The sequence below is a fragment of the Zootoca vivipara genome, chromosome 10 (genome assembly GCF_963506605.1).
Source record: "Zootoca vivipara chromosome 10, rZooViv1.1, whole genome shotgun sequence".
Taxonomy (NCBI): Eukaryota; Metazoa; Chordata; class Lepidosauria; order Squamata; family Lacertidae; genus Zootoca; species Zootoca vivipara.
Genome location: NC_083285.1, coordinates 29865425 through 29890015, shown reverse-complemented (window position 1 = coordinate 29890015; position 24591 = coordinate 29865425).

The window sequence follows — 24591 nt, the reverse complement described above, 5'->3', positions numbered from 1 at the left end:
CGCAATTACGGACATGCGTAGACACGACTTCCGGCGCCGGCCATTTTCTGGTGCCCATAGGCAAAGCGGCACCAGAAAAATGGCCGCTGACAGGGGAAAAAAAGGGAAATTAATGGGAGAGGAGCTGGAATGGGAGACCTCCAGGAAACGGTAAGTAAAAACGGGGGTTTCCCGGGAAATACGGGGTACTTTGCAGCTATGCTGATTTGTGTGGGGGTTGTGTTCACATAGAACACATGGGAATCTGCACACTGTAGTGTAAAATGAAGCCCTCTTGGTGTGTAGTTAGCTTGGCCTCGCTGTCTGTTTTTAGAGGTGCTGTCTGTTTTTAGAGTTACTGCCTGTTGCATTTCCTATTTTTGACCAAAGGGCAGAACAAACATTACAGGAAGTCCCAATGCAGCTACACCCCTGTACTTAAGGCATTCTTGACAGGCTGAATTACTAAAGTATTCCTTGATGGCTTAGATAACAGGTCACCATGGCTTGAAAGCTATGACTGCTGGAAGATGTACATCAGTAGACCACAAAAGTGCTCTTTTGAGAGTCTACAGGGAGAGCTACTTGGAATACTGACAATGCCATAGGTCATATCAGATCCTACGGCCGTCAAGGACGCCCGTAAAGAACAGTATTTCTGTAAGTGTAACAAGTCTTACCACTACTTTGTGCTTTTGTTGAAGGCAAGTTGTTGGACCGAAAAACCCTCTAAAGAAGGGAAAGTGCTGCTGTGGTAACGTAGATGGAAATGGCAATGATTAAATTGTGCTCCGTTGTTTGTGACTTTGAATTTTCATTTTCTCTGTGTGTTTTAAGGTTATGTCATCATCATATAAGATTTGCATTTCTTCTTAAATCAAATTAAACTGCTCTTCACGCCAGCTGGTTAGCAAGGAATCAAATATAAGACTTGTAGTTATGCCAACCATGAGCTTTATGCCACAGAACTGGTATCAGTGGCCAACATTGCATTTTGGCCCCCTTCAGACAACTTATTTTCACAGAGACCCCACTTCATTGTGATTTGATTTGAAATATTTTATACCATGTCTTTTTAATTGGCTTACGTTTTAATGTTGGGGGGGGGCAGTGTTAGAACCATTCAGTATACCAAACAATATTAAAACAAAACAGTCACCACAGAACAGTTTGAAATAATGCAATCAGTTTTATAATGCAAGAGTTGTTCATGCATCCTAGCTTTGGTTCTGAAAGCTTAACTGATTTTGTAATTTTTTAGCGATTAATGGGATGGTTGAGTTTTTAACTAGCTTTTCAAGACTGTGAACTATTCTATTAACTTTTTTCCCCTTTAAAGTATATAGCATACACCCAGATGATTCCAGCTGCCCTTTACAAGTTTACCAGACTCCCTTTAATATATAATACTAATTTATGATCACTTTACTATCCAGATTCCATCTGTTTGTAATTCAGTTGTACAAATTAAGCGTAAAAAAGTTAATTGGGCACAGTTGGCAAAGTAATTCTTGATTACTTTATTGTAAAAGCAGATATTGGCAGGCAGGATAGAGGAACTGCTTTTATGCATCTTAGCTCCCTTTTTAAGGAAAAGGAAAGGAAATATATTGTTTTTGAAAAATTGTTGTACTTAAAAAAATCAAGTTTGTAAGAAATTTTATGGAATATTCCGGTAATATTAGTAACAGGGGCGATAGAACTGAGTTAAATCAGAACTATGATATAAATCCTCATGACAGGGAGACCACACTGTGTGTAATGAAGATGGTTTGTAATTCTGTCTCTAAGCAGATGTTTGTTTCCAACTATCATTAAAAGTAATAAAATGAAGTTTAATGGAAAATAATTAAATTCAATGAGATTTAGGTCCTAGGAATTCTCATCTGCGTCAGTATTAGGAGTTCCAGTTCGAAGAAGAAAGTGCCATGATATAAATAAGATGGAGATATTTCGTTCCTTATGCTGAGAAAGCCATTAAACCTGGATTGTTTTGTACTGGGAACTTTATGCAGCTTAGGAAATGGGCCACATGGAGCTGCAGTAGCTCTCTCATAAGCCCCAAATGAACAAGGCAATATATATATATATATATATATATATATATATATATATATATATATATATATATAGCGTATGCAGAAAAACCACCAATAACCATAGGTAAGGTGGCCTGAGCCAAAATTTCAGAATGATAGATGAAACCCTTCATTGAATGCAAACATTTTACTTTGTTGTGGATCCCATTTATAGAGTAATAAAATCTATAATACAGGGGTGGGAAACCTTTGAGGACACAAGGTTTGACAAAGAGTTGCCCGTTCTGGTCAACCATTTAGGGGTCATGTGCAAGCAGCTGACAAAGCCTGAGGTAAAAATGGTAAAGGTAAAGGGACCCCTGACCATTAGGTCCAGTCGTGACCGACTCTGGGGTTGCGGCGCTCATCTCACGTTATTGGCCGAGGGAGCCGGCGTACAGCTTCCAGGTCATGTGGCCAGCATGACAAAGCCACTTCTGGCTAACCAGAGCAGCGCACGGAAATGCCGTTATCTACCTTCCCGCTGTAGCGGTTCCTATTTATCTACTTGCACTTTGATGTGCTTTCGAACTGCTAGGTTGGCAGGAGCTGGGACTGAGCAATGGGAGCTCACCCCATCACAGGGATTCGAACTGCTGACCTTCTGATCAGCAAGCCCTAGGCTCTGTGGTTTAACCCACAGCACCACCCGCGTAAAAGTGGACAGACTAACAAATGTGAATTTTACCTTTGTACATTAAGCTATTTTCTATGCACACTGACACAACCTTCGCTATTCTCCACCTGGGCAAGCAGGTAGCATTATCAGAGTTCAACGACATATTCCAGCAGCAGCAGCAGAAGAAGAAGAAGAAGAAGAAGAAGAAGAGGAAGAAGAAGAGGAAGAAGAGGAAGAAGAGGAAGAAGAGGAAGAAGAAGAAGAAGAAGAAGAAGAAGAAGAAGAAGAAGAAGAAGAAGAAGAAGAAGAAGAAGAAGAAGAAGAAGAAGGACACCCTTCTGACTGGGTTGTTCCAACCACTCTGGACGGCTCCCAACAAAATAGTAAAAACACAATAATACATCAAACATAAAAAACTTCCCTATGCAGGGCTGCCTTCAGATGTCTTCTAAAAGTCAAATATTTCACCACCTTCACTGGTTCCGATTCAAACAAGAGGCAGAGCTGGGTATCATCCACATACTGGTGAACACCCAGCCCAACCCCCCTGGTGATCAGTCCCAGTGGCTTCATATAGGATGTTGTACCTCAATGAGGGTGCAATGCAGGACCAGCAAGAGGTGTGGCTGCAGACATTCCCAGGGGGCGGACAAAGAGGCATGGAGAGGCACATATCACTCCTGGGCTGAGGTTCACCATAACACATAAAATCTAAAATGTTATCAGGAAGATGTTTTGCCACTGACTGTGTTCTGAAATACCAACAAGCCAGGCCAACTGGATCCAATGTGGGGAATCTTGGTGAAGTGTGTCAATGTGTGTCTAAAAACCCTGCGCTGAGTTCATCCAGTAGTCCATAGTTGGACAGAATACTTTACAGAGTGTTCTCCTCTATTTGAAAGCCTGTCACCATAGAGCAGCCTTGTCTCCTTGGCCTGGGAATTAAGCAGGGTGTTTTTCTAGGGAGGCTTTGCTCTCCTAGAGATTAGAATTTGCACAGACAGATCTATATGACCAGAACAAGAAATCAAAAAACTGGTGTCTGAGATTGCATTTTCCCTCTTCCCTCCCATCCATTTTTCTTTGTGTGTCCTGTCTTTTTTGACTGCAAGCCAGAGGGCATGGGCTGTCTTACTACTGATTTTTGTAAGGCACTCTGGGGGCCTTTTGGGCAGGGTATAAATGCTTTCAGTAAATATTTCAGTTCAGTTCAGACAAGTTTGCACGTGTGAATTGAATATTATATTCTCCAGTTCCACAATAGATGGACTATTCACTCTGCTAGTCTCCTCCAAAGAATCCATTGTCCTTCAAGGAAATTTTACATAAAGTGGAACTGATAAGAAATTATAAATTAACTGCCATCAACTCTTTCACAGTTGTGATGCATTTACAAATAGTAGCCACTAGGTGGCAGAAACAAACAAATTTCAAGTACATTCCAGCTTATCTTGAGAAATGAGTAGGGAGGAAAGTGCCAGGTCTAAGATATACTGAATGAATCAAATGTCCCTGTACCAGTTAACTTTATGCATCAATGAAAGGCCCAGCAGCTGAATCAATGGCTTAGTGAAATCATAATAGTAGACTTGATCCCATTGAAGTCAATAAGACTGGAACACATTAAATGAAACAGCTATGTTTCACCTGAAGTAGCAATTCGGCTGACTGGACAAGTACTGAATGGAGCTCATTTCTATACTAGGCACATCTATTCCGTGTTTGTCTACAATGGCAACAAATATGATCTTTAAACGGCCATTGGAGAATGGATGACAGCTAGTGGATTGAGGTTGAATCCTGACAAGAAAGAAGTATTGTTTCTGGGGAACAAGGGGCAGGCAGGTGTTGAGAACTCCCTGGTCCTGAATGGGGTAACTGTGACTCTGAAGGACCAGGTGTGCAGCCTGGGAGTCATTTTGGACTCACAGCTGTCCATGGAGATGCAGGCCAATTCTGTGTCCAGGGCGGGAGCCTACCAGCTCTGTCTGGAAGACCCTACCTGCCTGAGCACTGTCTCGCCAGAGTGGTACATGCTCTGGTTATCTCCCGCTTGGACTACTGCAATGCGCTGTACCTGGGTTTACCTTTGAAGGTGACTCAGAAACTACAACTAATCCAGAATGCGGCAGCTAGACTGGTGACTGGGAGAGGCTGACTGGACCATATTCCACCGGTTCTCAAAGATCTACACTGTCCCTAAAAGATTCCACATTGTAAAAAGCAACTACAACTTAGTTTCCACTGATAGCGTAATGGAAACAAAAGAACCAAGCAATCAGCAAAAGCAAAAAGTGGTCTGAAAGGTACAATAATATTAGATTAAAGCATTTAAACCAACATCTTTTTTAAAACAACAACAAAACAAAAAACCTGGACCTGATAAGAATGAAAGTGATTTCTGGGCTTTGAATGGATCATAGACGCTACATTAATCATTGCAATGATACCTGATAGAAGCACTGTATGGTTCATACATACAAACTTTCAGGATCTGGAATTTCACATTTTGAGATTTGCCCATTAGTAATTGCCTGGTACAGATTATTCTGACTCACTCCATCTGGCAGATGAAAAGCCAACAGTTAAGAGTCTTCATTTGCCGGAGACCAGTAGAGTACTGTAATTAGCTTCATTTGGCATTCAAAACAGTTGCATGCAGTTGGGCATTTACGGCTTCCTGAACTGAATTTCCTTGGCAATTTGGACCTCTGCAACTTCTATAATTACTGTATGTTTGAAATATTGTCAGATCCTTCGCTGGAGAATTAAAAGGCCTGAATCAGCTTACTTATTTTGAGCAATGACTCATGCCGATACTTGAGGGAAGACGAAGACGAAGACGAAGACGAAGACGAAGACGAAGACGAAGAAGAAGAAGAAGAAGAAGAAGAAGAAGAAGAAGAAGAAGAAGAAGAAGAAGAATTTATTATTTATACCCCACCCATCTGGCTGGGTTTCCCCAGCCACTCTGGGCAGCTCCGAACAAAATATTAAAAACAGAATAAAACATCAAACATTAAAAACTTCCCTAAACAGGGCTGCCTTCAGATGTCTTCTAAAAGTCAGGTAGTTGTTTATTTCCTCGCCACTACCAAGAAGGCCCTCTGCCTGGTTCCCTGTAACTTCGTTTCTAGCAGTGAGGGAACCGCCAGAAGGCCCTTGGCACTGGACCTCAGTGTCTGGGCTGAATGATGGGGGTGGAGACGCTCCTTCAGGTGTACTGGGCTGAGGCTGTTTAGGGCTTTAAAGGTCAGCACCAACACTTCGAATTGTGCTTGGAAACGTACTGGGAGTCAACACCTTTAGGGCTGGTGTTATGTGGTCTCAGCGGCCACTCCCAGTAACCAGTCTGGCTGCCGCATTCTGGATTTGTTGTAGTTCAAAGGTAGACCCATGTAGAGTGCATTGCAGTAGTCCAAGCGGGAGATAACTAGAGCATGCACCCTCTGGCATTCATTTTGTGTTCATTTTGTTTTTCTGCAATGTTGAGCAGACTTCTACGGCTTCGTATACTACCTGCTCTGGGGAACCACTTAGCCTAAGTCATACCACACTTATATATCCAGCCCAGGCACCAGTATGCTTGCACACTGGCTTGTCTAAAGCTCTTTTTTACCCTTTTGTGTTCCTGGTGGATCAGCTGGTCAGGTTTGTCAATCTTTTTATCCCATGACATTGGCTGTTATTTCAAGCATGTTCAGCATGTTGGGTAGAGCCTACCTCTGATTTTCATTCCCACAGCTTCTGATCTACCTACCCTAGTTTGCTTTTGCCACCAACACCTAAGTTGGAAGGAAGCAGTGTGCCAGAATCCAGAACGCTCACTGCTTGGAAGCTGAAATAACCAGGAAGATGAAGTTTGACACCCATTGAGGCATTTAATCATTATTAAACATTATTCCAGTTTGTAACTCAAACTTTTGGCAGCTTTGCAGTGGCACTAGAAATGTAGGTTTGGGGTGTTTCTTTCTGCTAAGTGTTGATGGGCTATTGCAAGCATATTTCAAAACAGAATTTCTAGATACCTATTTAAAGGCAAACCTACCCCAACTTTGTCATTTAAAGGCAACTTACCCCAGTTCACATTTTCCAGAACAATATGAGAACTGAAAAGCAGCCATCCTTCAAAATTTGCACTTTCTGAATTTTGCAATGCAGTTCTCCAGCCAAGTAATGTGTAGAAAAATACATAGACTGAGATGCAAGTGTCCATGAAAATATTAGTGAAAATAAAATAGGGAAAAAAATTACATTATTTTAGTGGAACTTGCGTTGAAGAAATGTGTGCACAGTGGAACCTCAGTTGTCGAACGTAATCCATTCCGGAAGACCATTCGACTTCTGATGCCTTCGACAACCGAGGTTCCACTGTATTAGGCAAAATTGTATACAAAACATAGACATACGGAGAGATTCACAACAAACTGTTAATGAAGTTTCATGGACACACACTCAGTCAGGCAGTCACACAACACCAAACTGATGTGGAAATATGGAGAACTGAATTTAAGACTGGAAAAATGAGAAACCAAAACTCAGAGATTCTCCCATCCCTACTTGTGGGTCATAAATGATCTGTCCCTGCTGTTACTTTGTCCCTCCCTGAATGTTTCTTCCTGTTTGGTTCATTCCTTTGCCTTAGCTCCCCAAAAAACACAAGGGTTCTCACATCATGGGGGTAGACGTTTGATTCTACCGCCACTTCCTGCCATTCCTCGAAGGAACAGCACAACTGTGATACTCCAAAACAATTACCCACGAAGTATATTTGTCAGAGATTGGAGATACTCCTGATCATTGAAAAAATCAAATAACATGAGATGATGAGGATCCTTACTCTGGCTATTTGAGGCTTTGCGACCACAGATATCATGAGACTCTAAAAATATTCCTGGCTATATACTTTACTTCCTCTCCTCCTCTGGAATATTTCCCTAGCTAATATAATTTAAATTGCCCAGACATCACTTGTGGATGATGCCTCTTTGCCTGTCTGGCTGATAGATACTGTGGCAGCTGCAGATTACAACACATTAATGACAGAGCAAAGTAATTTGCATCATCAAGACTCGAAGTATCTGCATTCCAGCCTCTTGTAAATAGCACTAATCTACTTTCCAAGAAAAGACTGCAGGCTAACTAACTTGGGTTTGTGGGATGCATTTCTTAAAAGCACTGTAAGATTTGCATTAATATTGAATGTTGGAGAGATTTATAGCCACACAGGATTGCGTCTGATTGAAGAAATATAAAGTGTTGTGAGCACTCCATGCATATCACTAGAGTATTAACAACATAAAGTATCCCCATAGCTTTTAACATAAAAAAATATTTTAGCTTAAAAAATGTCATTCTGATCAGCAAGCAGTCTAAAGTACAGCTCATAAACCATCCTGAGGAATAAGCTTCACTGAAAGATTTCCAAAGCTGTATTGAATAAGACCTTGGTGAGGACTCAGGGGTCCTCAAAGCATCATTCGTAATTATACTTTTCATCCTTCATATGAGAAGTTGAAAGTTCCCTCTTGTTTTTCACTGAGTATCTGGTCAAACAGAAGACTAGTTCCCCAGATCATTTCCCCCAAACTTTTAACCAGGCAACATGCAATTCAAGAATGAGCAATATGAGGGGTGAGTCAAAGTGTGTGGCATGAAGTCGCATCCAGGAGGGGAAAGGCAAGACTTAGAGAACACAGAAAGCTATTTTGATCAGTGGGTTTCTGTGCACTAGATCGCAGAACAGTCATTCAGATGCGAAATCATACAAGTTGGTGTTACAAAGAGGAACAAGAAGCTCATTTCACTCTCAGTTAATTAAAAACTATCTGATCATTGGGGGTGTTCGAGGGTAAAAGATTTTCCTGGAAGAGGTCTACAATCTGAAGGTTAATGAAGATGTGCCACTGACCCAAACCAAATTAAGTGTCTTTTGTTCAAGGGGCCGTCTTGGTGTACGAGATAACTTCTGAGTTACTTGCATTTATATGAACCTGATGAAATGTCCAAAATGAATTTTGCAAAGGGCAAGAACCATAGATAGATATAGCTATATTTACCAATGTGTGAGCAGGACTCTATAATTCTGATCTTGGCATCATTTCTGGATTTGTGTTCTGTGGATATTCCATCAGAGTTGTGGCATAGGTAGTGTGTGCAGGCAAAAAGGAGGAGAGGTGTAGCTTAAAGCTATGCCTACTGAATTACCCTCATTTGCATAATTATGAAAGATGCAGGAGTCCTGTCCTCTTTTGCATCTGAGTACCCAAGTGCCATGCAGAGACCTAGCTCATGCTCCCCACCCACCTGAGAAAAGTATTTCATGACTTCTGGTTTTGCCACCATGGTGAACAGTGGTTCCCACGATAGTGGACCCCAGGCATGCAGACAATTAAGGATAATTTGAGAATAATTATCCTTGCAAGCCCCTCCACAGGGTGCAAGCCTCCACTCACAGATTGTCCGGTACCTGCCGCCTGCTCCTACGGAATGCAGGGGGCACTGAGTGCATAGTACTGCATGCATTGGAAACTCTCCAACGCAGTCACCATGAGTGGAGATTATTCTGTTTTTTAAGATATATCAGAATTCGGACTTAAGAAACAGGCATGTTCTGGAAGAAGGAGACAAGTTAACCTGCTAAATGAATCAGCCACTGAGTGCCAAGGTCTGGAGAAGATCTGGAGAAGATTTTTCGTCATAATTGAATTGGTATGTGGTGGAGGAAAGCCTTTGTTTTCTCTTTATATATTTACTATGCTGTTTTATGATTTGGAAGCTCTTCACCGAAGAAGACAAAATTAGCTACTAATGGACTGTAATTATTAATGGATTGCAATTATTAATGGACTGCAAGAGGGAATCAACAAGAACTTTATAATGCTGATGGATTAATTGAAAGAAAAGAACTGTGTGAAAAATATTGGGATGTTCCCCGGCAATACCCTCATACAGGGGACTCTAACTTTGATTTACATTCATACCTCGGGTTTCAGCTGCTTCAGGTTGCGCTTCGCGCCGAACCCAGAAATACTGGAACAAGTTACCTCCAGGTTTTGGCATGTGCGCATGTGCAGAAGCGCTAAATCCCACTTTGCGCATGCGCAGAAGTGAAAAGTAGGTTGCAAACGCTGTGGGTTGTGAATGTGCCTCCCACACGGATCATGTTCACAACCTGAGCGTCCACTGTATTATGGTGTTGGTGAGATATAAGCTTGCTATCGGATGGGAAAGATTTCAGAGAAAATGCTGGAAGTCTGCCTGGAGTAATGGCCAGATGCTGGACACCAGACCACTTTCGGTTTTAAGAAAAGCAAGATGGCGAAAGGTCACTATGCGGTAAAATTGAGTCCTTGGTGTGTGTGTGTGGGAATGCCGAAAATGATGGATTGCAACAAGAAAGGAAGGTCGAGCGTTAAAAACAAACAAACCCCAAACAGAAAGTTACCAGATATAAACTCCTCTTGCAAATTAAAGGATTTGGAACAGTTAAATACGAACGAAAGTCAACACATCAGTGGCTGTTAAAATAAAGGATCAACACTGGAACTTTATTATTTGGATCAAATAAGTGGATTGGAGTGGGAACAAGGAATCAATATCTCCTAAAAATCTCCTAAAATCAGAACATGGGAAGTCAACAAAAATGTTTAAATTGGAATCTGACAATTGGCTTTTTAAATTGAATTATGATTTGGTATTGTATTAAGGTGGTCTATATTAATGAAAAATTAATAAAAATATTATTATATATAAAAAGAGCATAGTATTTCATATAGGCTTGCTCTCCTATAAGGAACCCAAACGTTATTTATATGAGAAGTTTTTCTTCTAATAGTTATATATCACAATAGGACACTCCAGAGCATCAATGCATTTTGTGACCAACCAAGTGAACTCTATGATACACACACTGTATCATAGGCTCTTCATAATATCTTGCTTGGAAAATAAAGTTCAGCTGCTCCTAATGTTCACCTCAAATGTGAGATGAACATTATGACTTATGGATTCTTCTCTGAGCCTCCATCTGTCTCACACACTTGTCTCTATCGCTACTCCAACAACGTGTGTGTCTCTGATATGTTTTTGTTTGCATTTAAAGGGGGGGGGGACCCAAAAATCGTATTATTGAACCAATATGCGAACAAAAACAACACAGCTAGCCTTCGAACTTTGTACTACTCCAAATTTTCAGATTCACTTGACCAACCATGTGATGTGTAGAAAAATACAGATATGGGGAAAATGTGCATTAAAAATGCATACACCAGTGAAAATCTACATAATGCATTACATTAGGGAATGTAGCTTAGTCAAAACTGCATACAAAATGGGTTTTATTAGGAGAAATTCACACTGAAACGCTAATGAAATTTTGTGAAGATTAAAAATTGCTGCAGAAATATGGAGAACAAAATTTAAGATTGGAAAAAATATATAAGAAGCTGAGTGAAACCCAATTTGAGAGATTTTTTTCCTTCCCCCGTCTCTGATCCCTACTCTCCTGCCGGCCTGCTTGGCTGCTGATCTTAGCAGCAGCAGGAGAGAGAAAGTGAGAGAACACGCCTTCTCTCTCTTCCCCGCCAGGTGTTGCGAGCATTGGCAAACACAGTTGTCGCTAGTCTCCTGGCACTGGCTTTCAGTTTAACTCAGTTTTGCTAGAATAAGCTGAGCTGTCCCATGCTATTTCTCGATTCCGTTTCTGTTCCAAGGAGAACTGGTGCCGGCGAGATGCCTGCCACTAGGCACACAGCCTACCAACTATGCATGACCTACAAGAGGCTCCAAAGTCTCCTGCCTTTTCTGTCATTGTGGCAAAAAGAAGAGGGTGTCTTGCAATGCAAGCAGCTGGCGGGCTGGGTTGTGTTTTGCTTGGTGGGTCGCAAGTCATGCAGGCCTCCTCTAGACCTACTTTATAGCCAGAAATAGCTCCTTCTCTTGGAGCAGATGTGTCTTTTATTACCTACTTGTAAAAGTTTCATTTCACAGTTCTGTTAGGAGGTGATGTTCTTGAAAGCAGCTTTATAAATAGATACCGGTATAAATAACATTTGCCCTGTTTGAATAACAACAACATGAGATTTTCATAAAAGGTTGCTGAAATACTGCATTTATGATGATTGCTTTACATAGCCAGAAACCAGAATGATTTCAGTAGCAGATATCCTTTTTGTCACTATGCAAGTAGAAGTATAACTTTGAAATAAATAAATGTCACTAGGTATGCACCTTTTCTGAGGGTTGAGCTTCCAGCATTTGTCCTTGACTTCATGCCCCAGCAATTGGCCTTTCATATTAATCAGATGGACCACCACCTAGCTGAATAATCATGTACATGGCTCTCCAAATACAGTCTTGGATTTGGAGGGTGCCTTCCCCCTAATCAGGGCAGGAAATCCAGAGCAAAAGCATCTCCAAGAGCTCTCTGCCCAACCTCTACTGTCCTCTAGCAAGAGAGAGAGAGAGTTGTATTCAAACTATTGGTTAGATCCATTGAAATTAATGAATATAAGTTTGCCCTGTCCAATAACTTCAATAGTCTACTCTAACTTGGGCTAGCACTGAATACCACCCACAGAGTTCAACATTCCTCTAGGTGTTTGTTTCTACACTCATAAAAGGTAAAGGTAAAGGGACCCCTGACCATTAGGTCCAGTTGTGACCGACTCTGGGGTTGCGGCGCTCATCTCGCGTTATTGGCCAAGGGAGCCGGCGTACAGCTTCCAGGTCATGTGGCCAGCATGACAAAGCTGCTTCTGGCGAACCAGAGCAGCACATGGAAACACCGTTTAACTTCCCGCCGGAGCGGTCCCTATTTATCTACTTGCACTTTGACGTGCTTTCGAACTGCCAGGTTGGCAGGAGCTGGGACCGAGCAACAGGAGCTCACCCCGTCACAGGGATTCGAACCCCCGACCTTCTGATCAGCAAGCCCTAGGCTCAGTGGTTTAACCCACAGCGCCACCTGGGTCCCTCTACACTCATACCTTGGGTTAAATACGCTTCAGGTTGAGTACTCCGCGGACCCGTCTGGAACAGATTAATCCACTTTCCATTACTTTCAATGGGAAAGTTCGTTTCAGGTTAAGTACGCTTCAGGTTAAGTACAGACTTCCGGAACCAATTGTGTTTGTAAACCGAGGTACCACTGTATAGTCAAACTAGTAATACCATCAAGAGGTTTCTCCTATGTTGACCTGAAGTCTACTGTCCTGTAGCTTAACTTAAAGTGCGTACCATAGTTCGGTTGGTAGCGCATAAGACTCTTCATCTCAGAGTCATGGGTTTGAGCCCCACGTTGGGCAAAAAGATTCCTGCATTGCAGGGGGTTGGACTAGATGGCTCTCACGGTCCCTTCCAACTGTACAATTCTATCCTTCTATGAACATAAATGATGATAATGACGATTTCATTGCCAGACCCTCACCCGAAAGCCTCAGGGGATGTTACAACAATTTAAAATGCAACATTAAAAATAGCTTTATACAATTTACAGTCACAAAAAGGGAAATGGACATCTCGGGTTTCGAAGGCCAGGGAAAAGAGGTCTGCCTTCAAGCATTTGATAAAAACTGTATAATGAAAGTGCCAAGCACACCTCTGTGGGAATGGAGCTTGACAAGTCAGGAGCTGCCTCAGACAGGGTCCTCTGCTGGGCTGCCACCCACCCCCCAAGTTTCTGAGGGCGGCAGACCTACCAAGAGGACCCCCTTTGCTGATCTCAAAGCTGGAGGAGGTCTGTAGGGATCTAGTTATTTTCTCTGCTGCCCTGGAAGCCATGTCCTCACTATCTTCTCTGTGACAGACCTTCAGGTATTTGAAGACTGTTTTCATCTCTCCCCACAGTCTTCTCCATACTAAACAGGACCATTCCTTATAGGACTTGTTCACCGTACTGCTAACTGTTGTCACCCGCTTCAGAACCCGTTCCATATTTTGTTGCAAGTTATCAATCACACATGCTGTGTGTGAGCCAGGAAATGTGCCAGCTTGCTTGCTTGCTTCTTTCCTACTATGTGCCAGGCTGGATTGTGGGAGAAGTATCGTTGGATCCAACACCTGTCAATCTTGTCAGTATAGTCATTCAGGCTCAGGCCGGCCCAACTTAGTAAATGGTTTATTCTTAATTCATTCTACCTGATGCAAAATATAATTACCATTTTGTGACAGCATACCTGCCAAGTTCCTCTCTGAAAAAAAAGGGGCCGGACCAAAATTAGCATACCAGAAGTAGCACGGTGGCCATTTTGGAACTGGGCGGAGCATGCTCAGAAGTGACTTTTGATGCTGCTGTGCCCAGTTCTAAAATGGCTGCCGCACCAGAAGTCACACTGCAGCCATTTTGGAACCGGGCAGAGCAGCATCAAAAGTCGCTTCTGAGCATGCTCCGCCCAGTTCCAAAATGGCCGTCGCACCAGAATAAACCGGGAAAAAACAAAAAATTCAATTTTTCCGGCTGGGGACAGCTGGAAAAATGGGGGTTTCCCGGGGAAAACGGGAGACTTGGCAGCTATGTGTGACAGGAGCTAGAAAACTCAAAAAGAGCGCACTAGATTCCCCCTAAGGCAACAGCAGTAAGCTGAAATAGGACATCGGTGATTCTGTTTCTATATGAAATTCTAAGTTCTAAGATGAGTGCATTTTATTTTACAAGTTCCTTCAGAGATGTAATTTAGAATCTTTGTCCTTAGTATAGTTACCTCCGGTTGTGAAACAATGCTCTTGATTTTCTGCTGTTTTAACCATTGAATTGCACCGGGATGAATGTATTTAAGGAGCATTTCTCTTTCCTGATTGCTACCTCTTGATTTCTGCTCTTTTATGTTTGTCTATGACACACTCGTGCTTTATATGAGACATAGCTTGATTTATTATAACACAGCAATTCAACACTAATACAGATAACTAAATTATCTTTTTGTGCATCAAGAACTGTGGAGATTTGACTAGTGTAATATGACCTTCTGGGGTCACTGAGGCTACAAGCTCCTAAGAATTTTAAATTGGGAGAGAAAAGAAAAGAAGAAGTCTTTAAAAGTGAGACATTGTAGAAGGAGAGGAACTTCCTATTTTAACATGAAGATGGCTATGGCAGTTCTCTGCAAGTTGCCTTAGGTTATTTAGAGAAAGGTTACTAAGAAATCATCCACCATCCTTTTCCTGACCCACTAAGTTCATAACTTGAAGGAGTTCACATCCCCAAGATTTCGGAAATAGCTGATTGGTTAAGTTCTGTTTAACAAATAGGATGGCTTATTGAATTTACTTTGAAAACATAGTGGAAATAAATGACATACAAAAAAATGGAGCTTTGGAATAAAGCACTTTATCAAATAAATAACATGTCAGACCTTAGAGTCTACTGACTGTTGGCAAAGAATATTAACAGCACCAGGTAGCTGCACATTACTCCTACCAAAAGAAATATTTCTTACAAATGTGATCTTGTAGTTCTTTCATTAACCTTACACTCCTACACAACAAGTCTGAAACATAAATGTCATTTTAATGCATTTGCTGCTTTCAACAATGGCTATAATCTCAAATATAAGACTTTTTCATTTAGCAAAGCCACTTGCTATTACCTTTTTTTTAAAAAACAACAACACACTAATAAATGCCGGCTGTAGTTTTAAGACAAGACCCATTATAATTTTAATACTACATTTGAATTCCTAAAGAGCCTTTTTATTTTATTTTCTCTCTCAACCCCCTCATCCCAAATTAGGTTGCTGTTGTCTCCGTGCATAACAGAGTTGATTGTTTGGGGAGCTGCAAGATGGCGTCAAGGTAAGACGTGCTTGCCGGAGCTCCTCTTTTTAAGTTTTATTAGAGCTCTTCTTTTAAGTTTAATTAGTGGCCTTATATCCCTTCAAACTTCTCGAAGACGGATTGAGGTTGCTCTGTTGATAACGCCAGGAATTCACACTGTTGATACTTGTGAAGTCGGCGTTGTAAATCAGTTTTAACGAGCTGGATTGCTGTCTTCTCCGGCAGCGAAAAGATGGCGAACGGCACCCAGTCAGCGTGAGCTCTCCGATCTATCTTTTTAAAAGACTGTTTTTAATTACTATAGAAATTTGTTAAATTCGGTATCGTCTTGGTACCCTTTAGGCTTTTTTAGTTTTTAGTTTTTTAGTTTTTTAGTTTACTTTTTAAGCTAGTACTTTAGTTATTTTAGTATTTACGAGGTTATCTAGGAGATATCCACTGACCTGGAATCCTGGGGGCAGCTGCATGAAGAGAGAAATGACTCAACAACCGCACAGCACTGCTGATAATAGGAGAGGAATTGGGAAACGTACCAGAGATATAGAGGACATAGAGGAACTGGGGTGCCTGCCTCTTGCCAAGCAAACTAAAATTAGTGAACCTTCCTTTGAAAGGACAAAGGATACTTTTAATATTCCGGTTTCAAACACTTTCGCCCTGCTAGCAGAGATGACTGATGAGGAAGTCACCCTGAAAGAACCTTTTGATAACCTGGATGCTAACCCTTCAAGTAATAATAACATCAATTTAAGAAGATCTACAATCACTGATATCCATTCGAAAGACTGTATTAAAGATCAAGAAAGCTGCCTCGCTGGTGCATTATCTGAACATTCGACCACTTTAGACCTTGTTGCAAAAACGGTGGACTGTATCTTTAAATATATAAGAGACATCCGAGGATCCTTAGAGAAGATTATTTCTCTTGTATCACTAAAAGGTAAAGACAGTCCTCAGGAGGCATTACCAGAGACTAGAACTACACAAATGCCCAGAGCACCTGTTTTACCTCACACACCTCGCATAACCCCTCAGGCTGCTTGCAACCATGAAAATGAACAAAATAAGGATGAACAACATTCTATACCTTCCCATAAACTGTTGCTGCAAGCTACCAAAATCTGCCTAACAGTTTGCCCCTTCAGAGGCCAGGTGATTAACTGGTATTACAAGAGTGAGATAAGGAGGCATCTAGCTGGACTTTTGGGGGTAAATCCTTACTCTATTGATTTGATCCATATTGATCATGTTAGCAGCAGGCCTCAGATGCAGAGAGTGCTGCTCTCATTTGAATCCAAAAGGTTCCCTACACGTATTATGTCCATAAGAAGATATTTAATCAATTTTGGAATTTTTGCTACAAGAGTTTTTGCTAATACCAAGATATACCCTCTTTTACCTAACTGCTTGCTCAAAAAGAAAGCAGTTAAGTCTGAGGGCCTACCAGTTACCACGACTCCAACTCCCCTGGTTGCAGACCTAATCAGCTGGATTGATGTCCCCCTTCCGCCACTGACGAAGGCTACCCATTTGGAGAATTCCATAGAGCATGAATTACTTCTATCCTTTTCCCACCTGCCAAAATCTGAACGAACAGAGATAACGGACAGATTGGACGAATTGTTGCTCTGGCTCCGTAACTCAGAAGACCATGCCCATATAAATAAGATGAATCCCCCCCCAATTTTAGACCATCCTACTGAAGCCCAAGTGGAGCCTGTTTTAATAACCCCCAATCTTCAATATGGCAGTACATTCCATGGGGATGCTAAGCCTGTGCAGGAACCAGTGGGAGATTCGACAGCCCTTTGGTCAAACTCGGAAGCTGTGGCACGGCTGAACGCCCTTTTGGAGGCAAACCGAAAAGGTTGCCTTCCACCTGCCTTACATTGCATGTTCCCTACAGCAACTGTTGACCTAAAAGGTCCATCTCCCTCCACCTTAGATGCAGAGGCCATGGATCTGTCACTAAGTGATACCCCTGTGCATCAGGACTTACCCCTGCAGTTACCAATAATTAAGCCCCAGTCTTTGGCTGTTGCTGCAGTAAGTGAGGCTCGGAAACTGTCTGGCAAGCAAGCTACAATTACTTCCTTCTTCCAGCCTATTGCTCCCCCTTGTAGCAGGCATTCCCGGGTGGATTTCTCTGAGCAGATTCCGCAAGGGCCAGCATGACCCAAAGGGGTGACCAGGAGGTCACTTACTTTCTTATCCTGGAATGTAGCTGGTATTAAACCTAAGTTGATGGACCCATCCTTTGTTGCTTACATAAAAAGCAACCGTATCCTTTTACTGCAGGAGACATGGGCTTGTGAGGACTTCTTTTTATCAGGGTATAAGGGCTTCTACCTGAGTGCAAAACAGAATCCGTCATCACCAGGTAGGCCGCAAGGTGGGCTGGCTACCTTTGTCTCCTTGGCCTTAAATCTCCAGGCGGAACAAATCGACATCCAATCGTCATCCATGCTAGGTGTAAAGCTACAAACAGCAGAGGAAGTGTTTGTGGTAATCAATGTCTACCTGCACCCAGTTTATAAGAAAAATCTGGTTGACCAGAGATGGAAGGAAATTCAGTCGACACTCGAAACTCTCCTCGATAAATACTCTGAAGCCACCTTCCTGGTCGCAGGAGATTTTAATGGCCGATTGTCTTACTCTGATAAATCCTTATTTACTAAATACAAGAAATACCCTCCATTATCCATCCTAACTACAGACCTTTTACCCAGGAACTTTAAAGACAGTGTTGCCACATATGCAGGCCTTAAATGTAGGCAAACCTTGTTGGCCCTTAATTTTCATCTGTTAAACGGAGCTCTTAGTTCTGATTACCCAGCTGAATTTACTTTCTGGTCAGGTTCCCGAGCCTCTACCATTGATTTTATCTGGACATCAGTAGAGTTGATTCCCAAAATCACTAACTTTAAGGTGGTAACAAGGCTGGAAAGTGATCATTTCCCCTTAGAACTTTCCCTGACCCTGGCTGGAAATCTGGACACGTATTCCTGTGTGCCTTTAACAAACAATCAGCTGCAGATGAGGCCTATTGCCTCAAAATGGTCCGACAAAATGGCTCAACGGGTAAATGAATTCCTTTGGTCTGACCAACTTCAAGCGACAAGGGACTCCCTTATCCAGGCAGATGAGCCACTGCCAATATATGATAAGCTAGTAGATCTGCTAAAACCATCTATGGCTCGGGTTCCGGTAATGAATAGTAATCATTTCCCTCATAAAAAGTGGTTCGATGAGGAATGTAGACACTTTAAGAGCCATCTGTATAATGAATTCTTGGCATATAGGGCATCAAATGATCCCGTGCCTAGTAGTCACCTTATGAACCTCAAGAGAAAATATAAAGCTCTATTAAAGGATAAGAAGCTTGCGGCAGAAAGAAACAACTGGAACAACCTTCTAAAAGCTGCAGAGAATAGAAATCCCTCCTCCTTTTGGTATCAAATTTCCCAATATCTGGGCAGACCGTCGATAAGGATAGAACCCCAAATTTCAGCTGACACCTGGGAGAGCTTTTTCGCTGATTTATATGCAGCCCATGCTGCTGGCGGAGAAAGACCAGATTTGGCCCCCATGCCTGAGTGGGACCCAGTTACCTACTCTGAAGTGGAAACACTTATAGACCAATTTAAGGCGGGCAAGGCACCCGGAGATGACCTTATATCCATTGATGTTATCAAAGCTAATAAGGATTGGTGGTGCCCACTCCTAGCAGCACTTTATACTCATATAAATAAAACAGCGAAGTTCCCCCCAAGCTGGAACTCAGCACTGATTGTATTAATACATAAGAAAGGGCCGCGTACTGACCCGGCCAATTTTAGGCCAATCAGCTTGCTGAATGTTATCGGGAAGATTTACTCAAGGTTTCTGCTCAATAAATTAACGATCTGGATGGAGAGCAATAATATTATCGCAGAGGAACAAGCGGGTTTCCGCCCTGGAAGATCGACAACAGACCAAATTCTAATCCTGAACCATCTGGCCGACAAATATGCTGGCAAAGGCCTAAAAGCCCTCCATGTCGCCTTTATCGACCTTAAGCAGGCCTTTGATCTAATCCCCAGGAACCAGCTATGGACAAAACTGGCAGCGACGTCTATTGACCGCCGCCTCCTTTTGCTGATTATGAATCTGCATACAAATACCTTCCTGAGAATTAGGCTAGATGGCAAGGGGTTAGTCTCTAATCCGGTTGCCACCACTAGAGGGGTAAGACAGGGCTGCTTGCTTGCCCCTGCCCTATTTAATTTCTATATTAACTCACTAGTGGCCCATATGACCAATGCTGCTTTCCACCCGCCAAAATTAGCAGGTAGAGCCTTGAATGTCCTCCTGTATGCGGATGACGCCGCCCTTTTAGCTACCTCCCCCATTGGGTTAAGGAGGATGCTTCGAGCTCTTCATGAATACGTGACCCAACACGAGCTCCATCTTAATTATGCCAAGACCAAAATAATGGTCTTTGCTGCTCGACCAAAACCTAATTTGTGGTCAATTAATGGTATTCCCATAGAGCAGGTTAGTTGCTTCAAATACCTGGGTCAGATAGTTCGATCAAACAGGTCCTTCTTGGCACACAGAGAATATATAGCCGCAAATGCTTCTAAAGCAGCTCTGTTGATTAGATCCCTGTACTCCAAGAAACAGGCACAAACAGTGGATGTTGCCCTGCGACTCTTTAAAATGAAAGTTCTCCCACTACTTTTGGTGGGCATTGCCTTGGGTACGCGTAGGGACTTTGTAAGATTGGAATCCATCCAATCACAATTCCTCAGGGCCATTCTCAGGATCCCCCCTTCTGTTGCGGGTGCGATCATGAGATTGGAGACCGGTTGCCAAGCCTTTACGTATGTGGCCCTGAAAGCGAAATTATGGCTATGGCTCAAACTATGTTTCAGACCGATGGGTTTGGCCCCCCTGATTCTGAGGGATAATTTTAAATCTCCATGGGAAAGGGAAGTGGTAGAGGAAGTGCAAAAGTGCGGTCTGTCCTCCCTTTATATTGAGTCCATGACGTTCAGTCGCGCTAAAGCGATGATCGCTCAGAGATTGGGGGATATCGCCAGACAGGAGGACATAGCCCGCGTGAAATCTGGGATGTTTTTAGGGGAGCAGGTGTATCGGTCTGCACCAGCCCGTTACCTGGCGGATATCCACTACGTGGAATACCGCAGACTACTTACTGCGGCTAGACTGAATGTCCTTGATTCGGCGGTTTTGAGGGGAAGATTTGGAGGAGTCCCATATGGTCAGAGAATGTGCCATTGTGCCTTGGGTGAGGTAGAATCCACAGAACACATTCTACTGAGTTGTCCCTTTTATAATGATTTAAGGCAATATCTTATAGACCCGTATTTATCTCAGTTTAGTTCCCGACCAAGAGAACGGCAGGCAGCATATTTGCTAAACAAGCCCACTGGGAAAATAACCTTCTCAGTGGCTAAATTCCTTTTCCTGGCGCTCAAGTGTCGGAAACGTATAATCGAATGTCTTGATGTGGGTTACCTGTAGGAGGTTTAGTAGTGCGGTCATACCCCATTTATGTATCCCGCTGATGCCCTCAGTTTTATATTTTTATGTATCCCGCTGATGTCTTCAGTTTTATATTTTTTATATTTTATGTATCCTCCTGATGCCTTCAGTTTTATATGTTTATCTTTGTATTGTGAAATGTTTTTGTTCTGACTATCGGTCGAATAAAGTATATTGATTGATTGTTTGGGCAAGGAAAAGCTATCCAAAGTTATTCATCAGCTGCAACTTCGTAATGCTCTCACAGCAGCTTTCAAGTCATAGAATGGTAATCATTGTTGTTGTTTAGTCGTTTAGTCGTGTCCGACTCTTCGTGACCCCATGGACCATAGCACACCAGGCACTCCTGTCTTGCACTGCCTCCCGCCGTTTGGTCAAACTCATGATCGTAGCTTCGAGAACACTGTCCAACCATCTCGTCCTCTGTCGTCCCCTTCTCCTAGTGCCCTCAATTTTTCCCAACATCAGGGTCTTTTCCAGGGAGTCTTCTCTTCTCATGAGGTGGCCAAAGTATTGGAGCCTCAGCTTCACGATCTGTCCGTCCAGTGAGCACCCAGGGTTGATTTCCTTCAGAATGGAGAGGTTTGATCTTCTTGCAGTCCATGGGACTCTCAAGAGTCTCCTCCAGCACCATAATTCTAAAGCATCAATTCTTCGGTGATCAGCCTTCTTTATGGTCCAGCTCTCACTTCCATACATCACTACTGGGAAAACCATAGCTTTAACTATACGGACCTTTGTAGGCAAGGTGATGTCTCTGCTTTTTAAGATGCTGTCTAGGTTTGTCATTGCTTTTCTCCCAAGAAGCAGGCGTCTTTTAATTTTGTGACTGCTGTCACCATCTGCAGTGATCAAGGAGCCCAAGAAAGTAAAATGTCTCACTGCCTCCATTTCTTCCCCTTCTATTTGCCAGGAGGGGAAGAAATGGAGGCAGTGAGACATTTTACTTTCTTGGGCTCCTTGATCATATAATCATGCAAATCTATGATTATAATCATATAATCATGCAAATCTTATATTATTTGATAAGACCAAATCTTATCAAGCCCACTTCTTGCTCATCTACCTCTGCATTTGAAACTTTGGGGAGGAAGAGACAAGCTCTTGGGCAGGCATAGGCAAACTCGGCCCTCCAGATGTTTTGGGACTACAACTCCCATCATCCCTAGCTAATAGGACCAGTGGTCAGGGATGATGGGAGTTGTAGTCCCAAAATATCTGGAGGGCCGAGTTTGCCTATGCCCTGCTCTTGGGGATCAGTTTGGGTTCTCGTAAAAGATAACACAGAAGACTACGGAGAGAGAGAAGAATACTTCAGAAGAATCGTTACTCAGATGGTGTCCATGAAACGGGTTCAGTTTCTGGGTCTGTGGTCTTAGGTTCTCTAATGAAGAACTGCTGGCCAGAGATGGACTGGACGTCGCAAGGACTGGGAGGAACATGTTTGGCTGAAGCTTGGTAAAGCTGTCAAAGTGGGCTTTAAACTAAATTATTAGGAAGATGGAGACAATAGCCCAAAGCAAAACACAAATGAAAGCACTAGAGATAGGGGCTTGGGTGCTACAGGAGAACCTGGGGGAGTTGAGGGAGAGTCTCGCAAACCTGCAATCAAATGGCAGGAAAGAGATGGGATGCCTCTGGCTGCATTTCAGAAAGAAATGGTTGAGTCACATCAGTTTAAAGATTTTCCTTTGATGTGCAATTTCCATCTGTTTGCTGTCCATTTGTTCCACACCAATAACACACCTCCAGTTTTTCCTTCTGTCGGTTTGGATTCTATTAAAAGTTCATGGAAATAAAGAGTTTTTAAATGTTTTTTCCCTGTACAATGATCACATTTTAATCCTGTTTTCATGCCTGTGCTGTATCTTAAAGAGAAATACTTAACATGATGATATTAAAGCAATTATAAAAACAAATAAAATTAGTAAAGAGTAGTTCTAAAGTAACATTAGAATCACTGTATGTAGTTCTAAACCTTGGATTGTTCTGATTATGGAATTATGCACATATTTCTATCTTAATTGAGAGGTAAGTGATTTTGGCAGGCATTTTTATTTTTCTATTTTCTCAACAGCACAATGTTGAAGAATCCTGGTTCATAATTCACATGAAGCAGCGTTCAGTGTCCTTTAACTAATACAAAGCAGGTTCTCCCCATAGAGGAGAACATGGGTTGCGGAAGGGTTAACAAGACATCCCAGGGTTGGAGAGGCGGGTCAGTTTGGATGGCCACATGTGTGATTGGTGGATGTGCTGTTACTGGGGAAGTTTGCATGTAGCAAATGATTGATTGACAGCCTTACCCTATATATGCTTAGCGAGCAGCTTTCAGTTCCACTTTTGCTGCTCGCAACGAATCTCCCACCCTCCCGCCTCTAATTTTAGGCGTTCTTGCATTGACCTTGCTGCGCCTCTCATGGGGTCGCCTGTTTTGGATCAGGGGCCTGGTAGGAATTTTGCCACTTGGCTGATTGGCTGGTGCCAGGTGGTTTTTGCCTACTACGCTGCAATAAGTCACAACTTGTAAGGCATAGCTGCCAAGTTTTCCTTTTTCTCGCGAGGAAGCCTATTCAGCATAAGGGAAAATCCCTTAAAAAAAGGGATAACTTGGCAGCTATGTTGTAAGGTTGGTGGTTAGGCATTGGTTCAAATTGGATGGTGGAGGGATACAGATTTTGGTTGGGCCTGCCCCTCATGGTTGCTGCTGCCTTTAGGGGTATTCCTTTAAAGGAATCCTGGGGCTCTACATGTTTGTCCATTTATCCCCGTTAGGGGCCAGGGCCGTGCATGAGCCTCGGGGAGCATCTGAGGGATGAGGTCAAGGGTGTGGGCCCCTGCCCCGATCTCTCCCAGAGGGTGCTTACCTACTGGCTCCCCTACTAGGCTAGTGGGGGACAGATGGCAAGAACCAATGCCTAAGCAACCACTCACATTCAGCTGTATTTAAGTAAAGTTGTGGTCAAATTAATGCCAAAAACCTTAAACTTAAAATATTGTGTGAAGTGTGAGTTATTGGGGGGATGTCTTGGAACCTCGGCACGCAACTGGTTTTATAATGCATTTCCAACACGTTTTGCATTGTTGTCAAATCAAATGTTGTTTGGCCACCATGTTGTGGTTTCTCAACTTAATATTCTAAAAAGCAGCGGGATAAGTATCAATCCTAATATTAGCTCATGCTCAAAATTCCATCTAAGCCAGGCTGCGAGTGTCAGTTTATACTTGTGTGGAACTGCCATCCATCTCCTCGGCTGCCACCTTTGGCTCCAGGTAGAAGCTAAGATATATTGCACAGGTACAGACAGATTTCTATTTGACATGTCAAAGAAACATAAAAGAACTCAAGCAAACAAATAACTTCAACACTCAGGAAATCTCCCTGTCTCCTACTTAGGTACTGTCCTGCTTCATATTTGTGAGCTATCTACTAATTATAATCAATCACCTAAAGCAAACAGAGCTTTGCTCTAATTCCATAGTATACGTATGTGCAAAGCTCCTGTTCAAATTAATAGAATGTCAGTGGAAGTCAGGAGACTTGATCAAGTACTGGGATACGTAGGTGAGTGTCTCAGTATGGCATATAAG